This window comes from Hesperophylax consimilis, chromosome 26 (assembly GCF_061612785.1).
Source record: "Hesperophylax consimilis isolate HC1 chromosome 26, BYU_Hcon_1.0, whole genome shotgun sequence".
Classification (NCBI taxonomy): Eukaryota; Metazoa; Arthropoda; class Insecta; order Trichoptera; family Limnephilidae; genus Hesperophylax; species Hesperophylax consimilis.
In genome coordinates, this window is record NC_142861.1 from 23,883,430 (window position 1) to 23,901,836 (window position 18,407).

At 40.0% G+C, this 18,407-nt stretch overlaps 1 long non-coding RNA gene across 1 annotated transcript; it reads left to right on the forward strand.

Annotated features, from left to right (window-relative positions):
• The first annotated feature begins 4,692 nt into the window (after window positions 1–4,692).
• LOC149411340 (uncharacterized) lies at window positions 4,693–13,306 on the forward strand. Its single transcript, XR_016304869.1, has 3 exons — window positions 4,693–4,715; window positions 12,862–12,934; window positions 13,016–13,306. It is a non-coding gene; the product is annotated as an uncharacterized LOC149411340 (long non-coding RNA).
• Window positions 13,307–18,407: the final 5,101 nt, after the last annotated feature.

Below are 18,407 nucleotides of genomic sequence, written 5' to 3' on the forward strand. Positions count from 1 at the left end.
TATTATGAAAATTTTCAATCTCCCTATTTGGATAGTCAAATATAATTATAAAGCCTATGAAAAGTTGAGTTTTTTCTACTAAAGATAACCCCCAGCAGCGCCGGCACACGTCAACTAGTATATAAATACAAGTAGCAGTCCACAATGGAGCGCTGATACCAACTCTGATGTATGTCAGCGAGGCACCAGTGGAAGGAAGAAAGCAGACTGAATGCTGTACAAATGATAACCCCCAGCAGCGGGGTACACGTCAGCTAGTATATAAATACAAGTAGCAGTCCACAATGGAGCGCTGATACCAACTCTGATGTATGTCAGCGAGGCACCAGTGGAAGGAAGAAAGCAGACTGAATGCTGTACAAATGATAACCCCCAGCAGCGGGGTACACGTCAGCTAGTATATAAATACAAGTAGCAGTCCACAATGGAGCGCTGATACCAACTCTGATGTATGTCAGCGAGGCACCAGTGGAAGGAAGAAAGCAGACTGAATGCTGTACAAATGATAACCCCCAGCAGCGGGGTACACGTCAGCTAGTATATAAATACAGGTAGCAGTCCACAATGGAGCGCTGATACCAACTCTGATGTATGTCAGCGAGGCACCAGTGGAAGGAAGAAAGCAGACTGAATGCTGTACAAATGATAACCCCCAGCAGCGGGGTACACGTCAGCTAGTATATAAATACAGGTAGCAGTCCACAATGGAGCGCTGATACCAACTCTGATGTATGTCAGCGAGGCACCAGTGGAAGGAAGAAAGCAGACTGAATGCTGTACAAATGATAACCCCCAGCAGCGGGGTACACGTCAGCTAGTATATAAATACAAGTAGCAGTCCACAATGGAGCGCTGATACCAACTCTGATGTATGTCAGCGAGGCACCAGTGGAAGGAAGAAAGCAGACTGAATGCTGTACAAATGATAACCCCCAGCAGCGGGGTACACGTCAGCTAGTATATAAATACAAGTAGCAGTCCACAATGGAGCGCTGATACCAACTCTGATGTATGTCAGCGAGGTACGGAACTGGCAGTGGAAGGACGAAAGCAGACTGAATGCTGTACAAATGATATCCCCGAGGCAAAACTGTGCTAAAAGTGTGGATATCCATTCTAACCATCTAAGCGTCCCTTTCATAATCTTACTCATTACGCTTACATCAGCCTTATATACTTTGGAAATCTACATTATTTCCACAATCCTTCATAGTTTTACACAGGTACTCAGGTAATTAATGTATAAACCTAGTATAATTAATATTGTTGTTTTTCGTTGTTATGAAATTGATACAGAGCTTAATATTAAATAAAAAATTTCCGTTAACCGCGTGGCTGGTAACTAGATAATTACCAAAACAAGTTAGTTGGGTAATTAAAATCCTCACCTTCCGGCGGTGCCCAAACTCCCATTGCCGGGGTCCCTCCTACAGTAGTCCGGGCTGGGTGACACGAAGACCAGGCCTTGGGCTGCCTGCCGACAGGGCCCCGCGCCCCCGTAGTGCCCTGCCAAGCCCAGCGTGCCCAACGGTGGCAACGCGCGCCAACACGTGCGCACGCTGTACGAGCCTGACACGCCGTCTCACTTACACGCAATGCGCGGGGATCGCCTGGCAATCTGAAAAAATACAAATGATAGAGTTGAGAGAGACATTACTGAAATTGTTTATCTCATCCTTCCCCTAACACTCTAATCCATTTTCATTCCCTCCCCAATCTTTCCCCAGCCTCACAACATACCCCACTTGGAGATGCGATAGCCTCGTTGGATCCAGGCAGTGGGGAGCAGTTGGGACTCTTACGCAGTATTCACATTAAAAAATACGAGTTCGGCTCAGTTCGTCATATTAACAATTTGATTAAGCCTATAGCTGTGTTCATGAGATTTCGAATCAAAGCAGAATATTGATACTTCTTGATGAAATTTTGCACACTTAGAACATAAGAGGAAAATTATATCTACATCGGATGTCGAAAAACTCTGTGTAAAGCCCGGGCAACGCTGGGGAATAAATTTAGAATTGCAAAATTCGAATAAATGCTTTTTCAGTAACAAACCTAAAGATACACGAATTAATTTCATTCCGTATGAAAAAGAAACAGGCAGTCAAAACTTGCTTAACCTTGGATATGATTATGATATTTTCATGGCTAAAAGTGTTTTCGAAATTGGTTTAAGGGGAATATTGCCGTGTTACTCTTCCTCCTTCCTTAGCCAAAGTTTCAGACAACTTCACAGTGTCCATCATCAGGGCAAATTTGTAATCGATGAACGCTGTAACGCTGTCCCAAACGTTAGCAGAAGAAAAAAAAATTAGATATTGCAGTACTGAAGCAAATTACCCATAAACCAAATGCAAACCGTGAACAAAATTTCGTCAAAAAACGTGGTATGTTGAATGTAAGAAGTATACCTTTCGTCCAACTTTGCTATTCTGCAAATTAGCTAGTGCAATATACGGCTGCAGTCTCTCCAGCTTTTCTTCCAGTGTCTCTTTGGTGTTATAAGTCTTCTGTATACTGCCTGTTCTCTGTTTCCCTTCTTTTACCTCTTCGCGCAAGAGTGGCCACATTCTCTGTTGTTGCATTGAGTTCTTTCAATTCTGTAACTTCACTGTGTAGTAGTCAGTTGGAATTCCGTAGATTCTTTTACAGGGTTTTCCGTAGTCACAAGATCTTTGCATTTAAAAAAAAGTCAATATCATTCGCTAGATAATCTTGTGTGGTTGAAATCGGTCGTATTAGATTGCCGTTTCGATCGATTTTTTCGATTTGCTGTGTCGAATATCCTTACTTCTTTCTGGTCTTTGTCGGTTTTGGCGAAGAAGTCATCTTTGGTGCTGTAAATAAGTTAATCTAGAATATACGGCAGAGCGTTACTGTGCACAAGACAGTTTAGACTACAAACTATTTCGGTACGTGTGGCCCACCACGTTTGAGGCAACGCCGTCTTGCACTTACATTTATTCCGTCAGAAGGTGCAAATATCGGTCGGCCCTGAGCAACCGCCACGACAGGCTGATCCACGAGCTCTGCAATCAGAGCTCTAGCACGGTCCACAATGGTTGATAACTGCACTGACTCTATTTTTGGCCGCGCGTATTTCGCATGACACCATTGATGGCTGTCCTATTATGAATGCCTTCTTCAGGAGAGCATCGGACGTAACACCTGCTAGCCTATCAAGCCTCCTCAGATCCGCCATGAATACATCGACCGATTCGTCATGACATCTGCGCCTCACAAATTCTTCATCGGCCAGAAATGAATTCGTCGCAAATGCACACACTAGCTCATTTTTGATTGCGTCGCCGTTTATTTTGTTTTCTGTACTAAGTACGTTGTAAACAGCAAAGACAGGTCCCTCCGAAAACATCGGGATGATCGACGACACATCTGTTATTTCCTTTAATTAAAAAAGAAGCTCTATTTTCGTGAGCCATTGTATGATGTAGCCCTTGCCATCAAAACACCGTAACAAATCCCTGAGTTTAAAATTTGGCCTCTACAATAATATGCCGAAATATCTTGTAGACCAAACTGTCGTACTATGCACCTAGGGTTACCATCTCTAAAATTTGGCAACCAGGACAAGAGGCGTGAAAACCCCGGATTTTAGAGCCCATAACCCGGACATGTCAACAGGTTTTTTTAAACACAGTCAGTGTAATAAAAACAGTTTAAAATGTCATAAATCAACTTTTTATTTATTTTCAGACCTTAAAATTAAATTGTGTCATCTTTTATCATCATTTTAAATGTACCCAACAAAACAGAATCTTATTACAGTTTGTTACACATTGTTTTCATAATCAGTTAGAATTTTTTCATTCTTAGGCTAGCTTTAGACTTGTAAGCTTTTTCGTAAATTTACGACTTCTAGCCAATGGGCATATTGCATTTTGAAAATCCAATATGCCCATTGGCTAGAAGTCGTAAATTTACGAAAAAACTTACAAGTCTAAAGCTAGCCTTAAAATAAAACATAAATTATTAATATACTCTGTTATGAAAACTAAACCTTATTAAAGTATTAAACTTAACAAAATTCAATTAAATTTTTACAAAAATTTTAAAAATACTGGGACCATTTTAGTATTCAGTCTTACAATTTTTGAGGTAACTCTTTAAACTGAATAATAATAATTATTTTTAAATTTGTATCAGCAGCCATTTACACAACAAAATACCTCTTAATATAATATGAACTAAATTCAGTCTTCTTAAATCTTAAGCAACAAAACTGACAATTTTTTCAAGTTTAGACTTACTGGAATGTAAGTTACATTATTAATTTTTTAAAACATAAAATATCCACAGTCCGTGTGTGGCGGGCGGCCCAAGACTTTAAAATTTTAAACCCGGACTACAAACGAAACCCCGCCCGGACGCTCCCCGGACGCCTTCTAAACTAGGACAAATCCGGGGAAACCCGGACGGATGGCAACCCTATATGCACCGAGTGACGTTCTGCCGTAGCTCTGTTGTTTTATGTGCCTCTGCGGTTGCGTTCACCGCTTTTTCAGTGGTACCCGCTTATCACCAAAACAGGGTATTTTAACAACTACTCAACGATTATTTTCTATAGCGGCCGTTGCCTAGGGGTTTGTTTGGAAATGTTTATAACCATAGCAACTAGTTCTTCACCTTATATAAGCGACAACGGGAAGGAATTCAGGCCAGTCATCGATTAGGAGTTCTACAGTGAACAACATGTGAGCATTGTGGTTCCCCCGCGTCGTGCCTTGCCGTTTATCCATTGCGCCGCTACCATATCTACGTCCCGACTCTGCGCGGACTACGGATTAACATGTTGAGCAACGCGTTCGCCGTCCCCAGCCTGTGTTGTGAACAGTGTTTGTTATTTAATTTTTTACGTGAGAGTCCACACACAGACACAGGCTGGGGGCGGCGAACGCGTTGCTCAACCAGCCGAGTGTGTTCCTTGGTAACCTTGGTGGGCACCTCGATCCCGAAGAGTCCATGGTAATCCGTACTCCACGCAGAGCCGGGGCGTTGGTATGGTAGGTCCGTGTAGCGGTGGAGAAACGGCAAGGTGCGAGGCGGAGGAACCGGCCATAGCGGCCGTTGCCAAGATGTTTGTTTGGAAATGTTTATAGCCATAGCAACTAGAATGTTCGGGAACGTTCTTCACATTATACATTATATTGTGTGAGTGGCAGCGGTAAGGAAGTCATCAATTAGCAGTTCTACAGTGACCAAGTTACGAGCACTGCTAATGCTTGCTGTCTACTGCGGCGGCCGGCCGCTCTGGCCGGTTCCCCCTCGTCGCGCTTTGGCGTTTTTCCACTGCGCGGCTACACGGACCTGCCATACCTACGCCCCGGCTCTGTACGGAGTACGGATTATCATGGACTCCTCGGGATCGAGGTGCCCACCATGGTTACCTAACCTGTGTTGTGAACAGTGTTTGTTATTTTGGTAATTATTCGGAATCGCTGGACAATGATTATATGAAATATTTTTAAATAAAACCTTCTGATTTACCTTAATTACTATAAAAGGAATCTGACTGCATTTGGGATATTTTTAATTTTAGCATTTGAATTTTTAATTACGTAAATCGAAAATTCACTTTCGTTGTATGGGATGACAGCTGGCTGGAATGCTTTCTGTTGATAAAATTTTCTTTTGTTTGTATTCCTGATACGAGTGGCTATATTTTTTACCATGTGCAAATACTAGTTAGGTACTATTTTAGCCAAACTCGAAAAATAAAATAAAGATATTTAGGTATGTTTTATAAAATAGAAAAATTAAAAAAAGGTGGGGTTATTATAGGTAAGGTTGGATTATTATAGGTTAGGTTAGGATAGATTGGATATTATAGGTTAGGTAGGATTATTATTAGGATATAGGTTAGGTTAGGTTAGGTTGGATTATTATAGGTTAGGTTGGATTATTGTAGGTTAGGTTCGATTATTATAGGTTAGGTTGGATTATTATTAGGATATAGGTTAGGTTAGGTTAGGTTGGATTATTATAGGTTGGGTTGGATTATTATTAGGATATAGGTTAGGTTAGGTTGGATTATTATTAGGATATAGGTTAGGTTAGGTAAGGTTGGATTATTATTAGGATATAGGTTAGGTTAGGTTAGGTTGGATTATTATTAGGATATAGGTTAGGTTAGGTTAGCTTGTATTATTATTAGGATATAGGTTAGGTTAGGTTAGGTTGGATTATTATTAGGATATAGGTTAGGTTGGATTATTATAGGTTAGGTTAGGTGAGGTTGGATTATTATTAGGATATAGGTTAGGTTAGGTTGGATTATTATTAGGATATAGGTTAGGTTGGATTATTATAGGTTAGGTTGGATTATTATAGGTTAGGTAGGATTATTATTAGGATATAGGTTAGGTTGGATTATTGTAGGTTAGGTTAGGTTAGGTTGGATTATTATTAGGATATAGGTTAGGTTAGGTTAGGTTGGATTATTATAGGTTAGGTAGGATTATTATTAGGATATAGGTTAGGTTAGGTTAGGTTGGATTATTATAGGTTAGGTTGGTTTAGGTTTGATTATTATAGGTTAGGTTAGGTTAGTTTAGGTTTGATTATTATAGGTTAGGTTACTATAGTTTAGGTTAAATAAAACAATAATTATAATATTACCTAAAGATGCAAAAGTCGGTCATTTTGAATACATGTAGGATAACAAAAGATTTTTTAAATATTTATGTTGAGGGATCAGTAGGATTTATAGGCCCTGTTAGAAGTTCTACCGAGCCGAACCCTCTGATATGAAAATATCTGGAGACGGTGAATTATTTTCCCATTTGATCTCTGGTGATTTGACGTGTTGTTCTTGTATTGTTTTGTATTTATTTTACTTATATAATGCACTTGCATAGTGTTGATTGACTAGATGATCATTTGTGGAAAAGTGAGTGGAAGGGTTAAGTTTTTCCTTTGGGGAAGACTTAACCCGGACAACTAAATCGGAAGTTTAAAAATAAATATAAATAATTTAAGTTTTATAAGTAACATAAAAATATTTTATATTTCGAGTTTGCCCAAAACAGTACCTAACTAGAATTTGCATTCCGAAATGATTCAAATTCTAGCTACTCGTATCAAGAATACCAACCAGAGAAAATGTCATCAACAGAAATCATTCCAGCTGTCATCCCATACAACGAAAGTGAATTTTCGATTTACGTAATTAAAAATTAAAATGCTAAAATTAAAAATATCCCAAATGCAGTCAGATTCCTTTTATAGTAATTAAGGTAAATCAGAAGGTTTTATTTAAAAATATTTCATATAATCCTTGTCCAGCGATTCCGAATATTTACCGTTATTTTTTTTTTTACGTGAGAGTCTACTACAACAACCGTACAGTGGCCCTCATCAAGTCGTCCGCTGACATGGAAGGACGTACACCATCCTAGCAAAAGAAAAGGAAATCACAGTGACCATTGACCTCCTCAAACCAGCGTACCTCGCCCCTGAACCCAAGACAGATGCAACGGCACCGGCACCAACCCTTCCTACGACCATTAACAAACAGGATTGGAATCACACCACCCCGAAGGCATGTTCGTTTTCCGGACCGCCTTGATGAGTCAATGAGCTTTTTTTCTATCGCAGCCCTTAACCGTGCTGCTTGAGGAAGATTCCTGTAGTGGTACGACGCAACGCGTTCGCCGCCCCCAGCCTGTGTTGTGAACAGTGTTTGTAATTTTTTTTTCGGCATGACCATGGTGGGCACCCCGATTTCGAGGAGTCCATGGTAATCCGTAGTCCGTGCAGAACCGGGGCGTAGGTATGGTATGCCCGTGTAGTGGCGCAGTGGATTAACGGCAGGGTGCGACGTGGGGGGACCGGTTATAGCGGCCGGCCGCCTCGGTAGGCAGCAAGCAGTCAAGGGCAGCAGAACAACAACAAGAAAACATTTGCTTGGAAGATTCATCTTCCCACCGCAAATTGTCTTTCTTGCGCTCTCCGAGCCCACCGACTCGCTCTGCGAGCCAATTACAGTCCTCCAAATATACTGTACAGTCCACCCACTCTGGCATCCTTCACCACTGACCACCTGCGCTCCTTGACCTCGTTATCCATCCTACTCTGCCCTACGACCTACCCGTGCCCCGCCCTATCTGACCTGCATCTCCACCCACTGACATGGAATCATACCTCCTTGAACTGGAGAAGCTGGATCCTCCAATTGAGGCTCTCCAGACATTTATCAACAATATGAAAAGAACGGTCACCAAAACCCCCCAACGTAAGGTGACCTTCTACCCGGATGGGGTAAACCCCTCGGCCACCACCTACCTCTCAGGCACTGCACGTAAAACCCCGCCCATCGCCACCCAACCGCCCACTACCTCCGCCTACACCTCCACCGCCTCCACCTCCGCCGACCACAGCCTGGCAAGCCTCACTGCACTTCCTCCATCACCAACCAAGGACTTCCCGCCTCTCTGGACCACCCCGAATAACCCGATCAAACAAAAACCGCCCACGCCTCCTCAGACCCTCGCTACCACCAACCGCTTCCAAACCCTGGCCCCGCCCTCCTCTAACGAAACAATATCGGACACAATCACCACTGACGGAGCAGACACCATAGACTATACAAACACCACCAGCACCCCGACTCCCGCCCGACGTCCCATCAAAATCCCGCCCATCATAATCAAATCCGACTCTAACTGGAATACCATCAGAAAGAAGCTGGAGAACGCCGGTGTGCGCATCTCTCACGCCAAAGCCATCCCGACGGGTGTGGTGGTCCACACCGCCGACTCCTCCAGCTTCCGACTAGCCACTAAAATGCTGGAAGAGATTAAAACAGACTTCCACACCTTCGAGCTGCACGAGGACAAAACCACCAAGGCAGTTCTGAGGGGAATCCCGACACAAATCTCGGAGGAGGAGATTCTCCTCGAACTGCAGGACCTCGGTCTCCCGGCCATCTCCGTCTCCAGGATGAGGTCGGGACCCGACCGCACGAACGTCCCGATGGTCCTCGTGCAGCTCACCCACGGCGAAGAGGGAAAACAAATCTTCAACATCACTCACATATTTCACCTTCGCATCAAAGCAGAATTCCTCGACCACAAATCAGCCCCTACCCAATGCCACCGATGTCAATTTTTCGGCCACTCCGCAAAAGGCTGCCATCTCCCCCCCCGCTGCGTCAAATGCGCGGGGCCCCATTTTACCGCCACCTGTCTGAAGCAGAGAGAGGACGGCCCGGCTACCTGCGCCAACTGCGCCGGCCCTCACCCGGCCAACTTCAAAGACTGCCCGAAACGCCCCGCACCCTCCACATCCACGCCCCGTCGAACTGAGGTACCTCCCTTAATCACTTTCACCTCCCGCCCAGTCCAACCATCCACCTCCTATGCTCAGGCATTAAACCCCCCCCACCAAATCCCCCCTCCTTCCCCCACCCCCTCTCCCCTTCCCCCCTCCAACCTCCCCCCCTCTCCGCCAACCTCCCCCCCCACCACCACCCCCCAGCCCTCAGCTACCCCCTTTAGTTTCTCAGACTTATTTAAAAATAACTTCTTTTCAAAGATCGGCGAACTCATCGCTGATCTACTCCCAAAATTCCAATCTGCCACCTCGCCGGCAGACTACCTCTCGATTCTCTTTGTAGCAGCCCCTCAAATCATTGCCCTCTTTACTAATTAAATGGCTAATTCTACCAAGCCCTCCGCGCTACGTTTGGCATTCTGGAATGCCAATGGTCTTGACAAAAACATGCACGAATTACGAATTTTCACCAACACACATAATTTAGACATAATACTCATAAATGAAACACACCTAAATCCCTCACACACACCAAAAATCGCTAACTACACACTGTACCGAAACGACCGATTACACTCGCGGGGCGGCGGCACAGCCGTCTTCGTGAAAACTAAACTCGCCCACAAACACAACATCACCCCCCCCCTGACCACCATTGAAAGTACCTCCATCACTGTATTCACAAAACATTCAGGTCCATTGAGAATTAATTCAATTTACAACCCACCTGTTCAGACTTTACAAAGGTCGGATCTTGAATTGCTTCTCGATGGACAAACGCCTACTATTCTAGCGGGGGATTTTAACTCAAAACACCCCGCTTGGAATAGTAGGCTCACCAACAAAAACGGACGTATCCTACATGACTTTGCCAACTCTCACCCCGACATAAACATTGCAGGACCCATAGAGCCAACATTTTTCTCTAGCATCGGACACAGACCTGACGTACTCCACATTGCACTTTTTCACAACTCGTCCTGGGCATACAGTATCGAAACCATCTGCGACCTTTCCTCCGACCATAACCCCGTGTTGCTAACTCTCAACGAATTCTCTTACCCCCCCCCTGCAAAAATTAACAAAAAAACTGATTGGACATATTTTTCGCACAGAGTCGGGGAAAAAATATCCATAAATCCCCATATTAAAAATCCCTCAGATTTAGATACAGCGGTTGACGAATTCGCGAAGACAATAATGTCCGCAATTGACGAGGCCTCAAAACCTCTCCCCCCACCCCCCAAAATAAATTTCAAGGAAAACCTCCCAAATTCAGTAAAAGACCTAATTAAAACAAAAAATATCTTACGCCGCCACTGGCAAAAATATCAAAATCCCACCTTGAAAACTTCTATAAACCGAATCCAAGCCCTCATCAGAAAAAAACTTCAAGAGCACGTAAATTTCACCTGGAATTTGAAAATTCAAGAGATAAATCCACAGGACGGCTCTCTGTGGAAATTATCCAAAACTCTCAAAGCCACCCCCACCCCTAACCACCCCATTCACGCCGAAAACGGTCTCGTCTTCGACGATCAGGACAAATCAGAGGCGTTCGCTGACAGTCTTGAAAATCAATTCAGCCCCAGCTTCAAACACGCCGATCTAGATCACATTGCAAATGTCAACCGCAAAATCAACAATGTTTTAAATAATCTCCCCAATACAAACATACATTTTACTACCCCAGCCGAGGTTATCCGCGCTATAAAAAGCCGGAAAAATAAAAAAGCCCCCGGCCCCGACGGCGTCACAAACTTCGCTCTTAAAGCCCTCCCCCAAAAAGGAATACTAGCGATAGTAAATCTCATCAACACAGCCCTCAGACTGCGCTATTTCCCGAAAAGCTGGAAACACGCGCACGTCATTCTCATCCCAAAACCGGGAAAAGACCCCCTCTTCTGCGAAAATCACCGTCCAATCAGCCTTCTATCAAATATTGGTAAAATCTACGAACAGATCCTTTTGACACGGCTCCTCAAGCACATTGACGAGGTTTCAACACTACCTGAAGAGCAACACGGTTTTAGATCAAATCACTCCACCCTCCATCAACTCCTCAGAGTCTCCGAAATCATTATCGGAGGCTTCAATACCAAGCGATCAACTGGCGCCATTTTCCTGGACATAGCCAAAGCTTTCGATAAAGTATGGATAAACGGCCTGCTTCTCAAACTCCACGAAACAGGCATCGATCCCCAACTACTCGGTGCCTTCAAATCATTTCTACGCCATCGTACTTTTCAAGTAAAATACGGTGGCGCTCTTTCAAAAAAACGTTTCATGACAGCAGGGGTCCCGCAGGGCTCTCTGCTTTCTCCAATCCTCTTCAATGTCTACACTCACGACATCCCTCTCTCTGAAAACTCAAATTCTCACAAAGCTTTGTACGCAGATGACACCACAGTTATGGTTAGATACTGCTCACCCAGGATGATTACATACCGACTACAAAAAAACATTGATTTACTCCAAGATTGGTACGATAAATGGCGTATAGACGTGAATCCCTCAAAGAGCGTGGCCGTCTTTTTCTCTCGTAGAAAGAGCAGCCGCGCCCCGCGAGAGGAAATAACGATGTACGGCCAATCTATACCGTGGCAAAAATCGGCCAAATATCTTGGAGTTACACTTGACAGACGACTCACATGGACAAAACACATAAAAAACACCCTACAAAAATCAAAAAACACATCCAACGCCCTTTACCCGTTGCTACACTCAAACTCAAAAACTTCCATACAAAACAAACTACTCATCTACAAAACACAAATACGCCCCATCATGTCATACGCCTCACCCATTTGGGGCACAGGTAACACAAAAAGTCTCGCCACATTCCAGAATGTCACACTTAGAAGATATACCAAAAGCCCCTGGTTTGTCCGAAATAGCATTATTAATTCAGGCACGAAAATCCCCCCATTTAAAACACATGTGGTAGAATTAGCCAAAAGATTCTATACGAAACTTCCTATGCACTCAAACCCAAGCATAGCATGTCTCGGGCGCTCAAGTCCCGACGACAAACCCACCTATCCATTCCCAGTCTCTATAACCTTCCCCCCTTGATGAGTGGACTTAAATAAAAAATTAAATTGCAACCAGATATACAAAAAATATAGTATAAATTTTACAAACACATTTATTTAAAACAATATATAAAAATCAAAATAAAAAAATCTTTTACAAAAAAAAAAAAAATACATATATAAATAAAATTTATAAAATACCTACAGACAAAAAAAAAATAAAAAATACAAAAAAATATAGTATTTCAGTCCTATAAGTTGCTATAGGCAGCCCACTCATCGGGTAGAAAAAAACCATCCCCCAGGTACTTTACACCCTCAGTTCACGAGACATGGAGAAAATATTCCCCGAAACTCGAAATTGCACAATAGATACCAGGCTCACAGGTTGGTCACTATAGAACAGCCAATTGATGGCTGGCCTGAATTCCTTCCCGCTGTCACTTATTTAAGGTGAAAAACATTCCCAAACATTCTAGTTGCTATGGCTATTAAAAAATCGTCTTTAATTTGACTGCGTATCTAATTCCAGTGCAGAAATAATGCGTTAATACTCCTGGCACTAATAAAAACAATCTTTGAAATTTTCATTTCGAGTATATAAAGTACGAAAAAACCATGAATTTTTATGTACTTATGTAGATTGTTAACAAGTTTAATTTGTAAAACTCCATTTAATCCAACAGATTGATAATGCCTCCAGAGGGCGAAATAGCTGTCAAGCGTCGATATAATTACACAGCATCTACAAAGAAAACAAGAAAAGCTGAAGAAATAAGCAACAAGATCCAGAAAGATATAAAATTATACCAACCAAAAATAAGAATAAATGGTTTACGGATAACAAATAATCATATCATGCCCAAAATAAGAATACGCAAGCACTCTTACTGAAGAAATAAAAAAGAAACTAGAGGATTACTAGATCCATTAACCCAATGCTACCACTCCTGTAAATTCTATGGAAGAGTTGTATTCAAATCTCTTATAATGTTAAAACCTAGTGTAAATAAGATTCTAATTACTTTATTACATTAATAAAAAATCTGTTAAAATTTATTTTTGTTTTATTTATATACACTAGAAATTGATTAAAATTAATTATTCAAACATCTTATATTCCGCTAACGGTGACCGGATGATAATTCATCATATCTTTCAAAAGTTATATAAAGTCATAGAAAGTGATGAAACAAAAACTTTATTAACTGACTTATGTAGGTTAGGTTAGGTTTAAAAAAATCATTTTCATCGTTTTTAATGACTTTATATCACTTTTTAAAAGTGTGTTGAATTGTCATTGTGTTGATTTATCATGGAACCGTTTGCTGAATGAAATGTAGGTTATTATTTCAAAATAACTTTAAAAAATTCTTTTTTTACCACCTTTACAGAGTTAATAATTTTTTCACATGCACCTCCCCATCAAATAATTCCATAGTGACTTTATGACAGGTCTAGCGTGTAATATACTTTTTTTAAATTATCTAACTTAAGGATATTTCTTAATCTAATAAATATATAAATTAAACGGGTGGCCGCAGTCACAGTTGTCGAATTAAAAGGCGATGACGTTCTCGACATCCAGAAAATTCCGGACCGACGACCGAAGTCCCCCCAAAACTCCACGTCAGATTTACTAACCCCAAAATAGACGACAGATTATACTAAACAAAAAGCAACTGTACTCAATCACAACATAAGGAAACGGATTCCAGAAGATTTTTGTTAGTAAAATCCTTTTCCCTATTTCAAAGATCTTCTCTCTCTCTCTGGTTTCAATCCTGGGATTGGTTTGCAGCAATTTCGTCTAATCTCCTCTTCCATTCTTCCCTGTCTTGTGCGGCTCTTTTGACTTCTGCATATGATGAGCAGCGCATGTCCACCAGCAGGTCTTCCAGGTACTCTCGGCGGGGCGTCCCCTAGAGTTGATCCCCTTGGTCATACCCTCCATGACATGCAAGAGGCCTTCTTGTCGTATAACATGACCGATCCATCTTGCACGCCTTTCGGACAAGGTCCTGAGCAGGTGCCTTCCTCCTTCGATTCTTTGGAGAACCACCTCATTACTTATTACAAATGATGAGGTCCTCCAAAGATCTTCTGTGGAGGTCTAAAACAAAGGCAAAATAAATGGGCTTCAAATATGTCTGGTACAAAGACTGTAAAATAACTAACTAACTAACCATGACGCCGTTTCTCCGCAGGGGTAGGCAGAGAGGACGGACCACCAAAAAACTCGGTCTTGGCACACACTTCTTGCCTCATTCACATTCATATATCGTCTCACACATACTCTTCTATTATTCTGACTCTTGACATGGCCTGACTCGAAAATCTGATTCACTTGATCGTGCCAAAATAATGATTAGGAAAAATGAAGGTGACTTGCAAATACATTACATTAAACATTCGGTTGATCTTAAAAAATTGATTAGTTTCTTTGATTGAGAGCCCCACTCTTACCGGCCATTCACTGGGCCGATTCCCCCAATATTGGTGAGTCATATCTTATATGCTTATTTTCGCACTGTAACAATAATCACCTCCTACACTTTTAATAAAAGGTTGAAACCCTCAGTGATGGCCACGGATTAGTGGAGCTCTCATTCAAGGGAAATAAACATTATTTTGTGAAGTTTAAATTATATAATGGCTATTACCATTAATCTTGTATATGAAGAACAAGGTGATCAAATCAAATCAACCCTTTTACTACATCAGATGTCAAATTTTGCAAATTCTTATAGCAGAGGTAAAAAAACACTACTATTATGCACCAAAATATAAGGTCAATTAATAAAAACTTTAATGAACTCCAGATACAGCTTAACCACCTAAATATAGACTTTGATATAATTATTCTCATGGAATTTTGGTGCTCAAATATTTATACTCCAAAATTAATAAATCACTATCTTCCTTCAATTCGACAAAACATGATAGCCAGAACGATGGAGTCGTGGTATTCACAAAAAAATTTCAAAGACAATGTTAGAACATGGATCAAAAATAAGAATAGGGACTTTACCGGTGCATTCACCCAAATTCGCAATTATTGAAATAACCACATTATTGAGCGAATACTTCTTAATGCAAGTATAGGTATGTTCAAAGGTATTAGGAAGTAACTTGAAAACATCTGCCTCAACACAGGCTAGCCTAGTGAGGCGGTATTTGAGAAACCTCAACTAACTGTACTTTTATTTTCTTTTTTACCTTCATCATGTAAAAGAACAAAGTTACAAATCAATATACATCATAATAAGCATTTTTAGTTATAATGTGCAAACATTCTGAAATAAAGATATATATTATTATTATAAATACATTTCCTAACGCGCTTAACAAGTTCACATACGTGTTTGTTATATTTAATTTGTTGGTCTATAATTACACAGAGGTACTTTATTTCAGTAGTTTGGATCAAAATGATAAATGAGCTATTTATATATTTTTTAACTTTATTTATTCTCATTTCTTTAAACATATAATACATAATAACAAATAGTATATAAAAACATAATATATAATAACAAATAGGATAAACAAGCAATGAATACCCACGAAGGCACTGCCTGAGTGTGGGTAATATAAAAACGATTACTATATTTTCAAGTACCTGAAGTATTATATACATAAGTAGAATAAGCGAATTTTTTGTTTTTGCTTTTTTTTTAGTTATTATAAAAAGTAAACAGATAACAATATATGTACCTACTACAGTTTAGAAGGTTACAGCAAGTGAGTTGTAGAGAAGGATAGATAAATTTATAGAAAAAGGATTTCAATATCTGCGTCTTAGCTATTACAGATAGTGTTTTTACATGTTTTACTGTGTATAATTATTTCAATATTTGGGTAAGTCTTATGTTTATTTATTGAGAAGTCAATATAATTATTGATATTAATTGATAGAAGGTTTGCATAAAACGAGTATTTTAGGATTTCCATATAATTTTTTTTTGTTTTCCTTTACAATATTCCAGTCCTGACCCTTTACTATAATGACAGTGTCATCCGCGTAAGAAATAATGATTCCACTTACGTTTTGTTTAAAAATATCTTCAACAAACAATATGAAAAGTAATACACCAATACAGTGCCTTGCTGTATTCCAAAATCACTTTTTACAACTTGTGTTCTATTGCGAAGATAACTTCTTAGCCAATTTAATGCTCTATCATTAAAACCCACCTTGTATTAGTTTGACATGAGATGTGCCGTTGAAAGATTTTGGAGATCAACAAATATACCAATGTATTTCAGAAAAACTCTTTTCTCGAATTCCACGTTGTATTTTTTATTCGTTCTTGAGCCCATAAACATTTTTATTTGTTTTTGCTTTAAGATTTGTCACTAAACTTTATTTTCTACTCTGCTCTAAATGTTTTTTTCTTCAATGTTTCTGGTTTTCACTTTTCAAGAGCATGATTTCAGATTATGGAAAAAGGAAATGTGGATTTATTATTACTTTTTTTAAATTGACAAATTAAAAAATTATGGAAGATTTGAGTTCAAATTAGACTTAGAAGAGATGAGATGGAGGGGGGGGGGGGGCAAATAGGAGGCATTCCTATGTTCTTCTTTATTCTTTAAAACGTTTTGATCAAATACACAAGAAGTAAGGGAAAATTGGACTCACATCGGTCACACCGGCATGCCCGCAACGCTCTTTTATTGGTTTACCTCTTCGATAGGAACAACATTATGATTACCTGAAGACATTTTCTTGATAGCCATTGCAGCATGTACTGGTTGGAAACTCTGCTCCAAGGGTGTTCTCTCTGCGAGGAGCCTGCTCATCTGTCCAGCATAGATCAGGCGGTGCTTGTTCAGATATGCCTGAAATACACAGGCAAAGTATGAATTCTCATCGACAGGAGCTTCCGTGTCTGGCTCTTTCGTCGGAAGTCGGGTTCATCTTAAAGAGAGAAAATGACTAAATTAGTACGTGACATTAAACATCGTATTCTGCCCCTATACTGGGCTACTTTAGCGGTATCCGTCCATAGCAGGTTCGGCCATTTCTCGCACAGCCCGTGGACGCCTTTTCTCTGGAATTGCCGTCAGCATTTCATGTGGGAGTAATGTCTTCTGACCTTAATACAGGTTTGTTTATTAGTGACGAGGCAGACAGAATATATAAAATTTACATCTGTAAAGATCTGAGTCAGTGAACCTGGAACCCGGTTTTCACTCTGATGCTGTTTTCACTCTGACGTTATATTTACTCAGATCTTACGTTACGAGAAAAACAAGACAAAAAAATATCAATACAGATTTTTGGTTTTAAATAATAATAATAATACCTGACAACATGTACTGTTTAAATTTGTGACCACAGGAACTTGAGAGTGACTTATTGTTAGTTTTTGGCCTTTCCCCTGGATTATCTACTGGCCACAAGCGGGACATATCGTCGTATTAATTTGTAGAATGCGCAACCACCAAATGTCAAATTTTACAGGAGGAACAAAAAACCTCTTAGTGAAAATAAATCAATGACGGGTCATTGTTTTTATTTATGTTTCGAACAAATAATATATTTCGAAATTTATTTTTAATCATTAAATATTTGTAAGTAAGGCTTTTTTTTTAAATCGTAGTTTAATCTATTTATAATCGGTAGTTTACATAGAAACCGAGTATGTAGATACGTATTTTACAAAAGATACCCACTTTTCTGCGAACAGTTTTTGGAATTTTACATTCACTAAATAAAACACAACAATACAGAACTGCGATATTTATTTTGGGTAAAATTCGGTTTATTTTATGAATCACTTTAACATCCTAATTGACTTTTATATTTAGTCTCAGTATGAAAGAATAACGGGATAAATATAATAGTACTTAGTGTGCAAAGCATAACAGCACAATACTATTACAGTGATTAATTTTGAAGTTAAATAATAAGACCTGAAATGGTAAATAAAATAAATGATGTATTCAATACTTATAAAATTAAGAAGGTATACTACAAGAAATAATGAAAAATAATAAAGTAATTTATTAGCAAACATAAATGAGAATAATAGTTATTATATGACAAGACAGTCTACTCGTATTTAGATG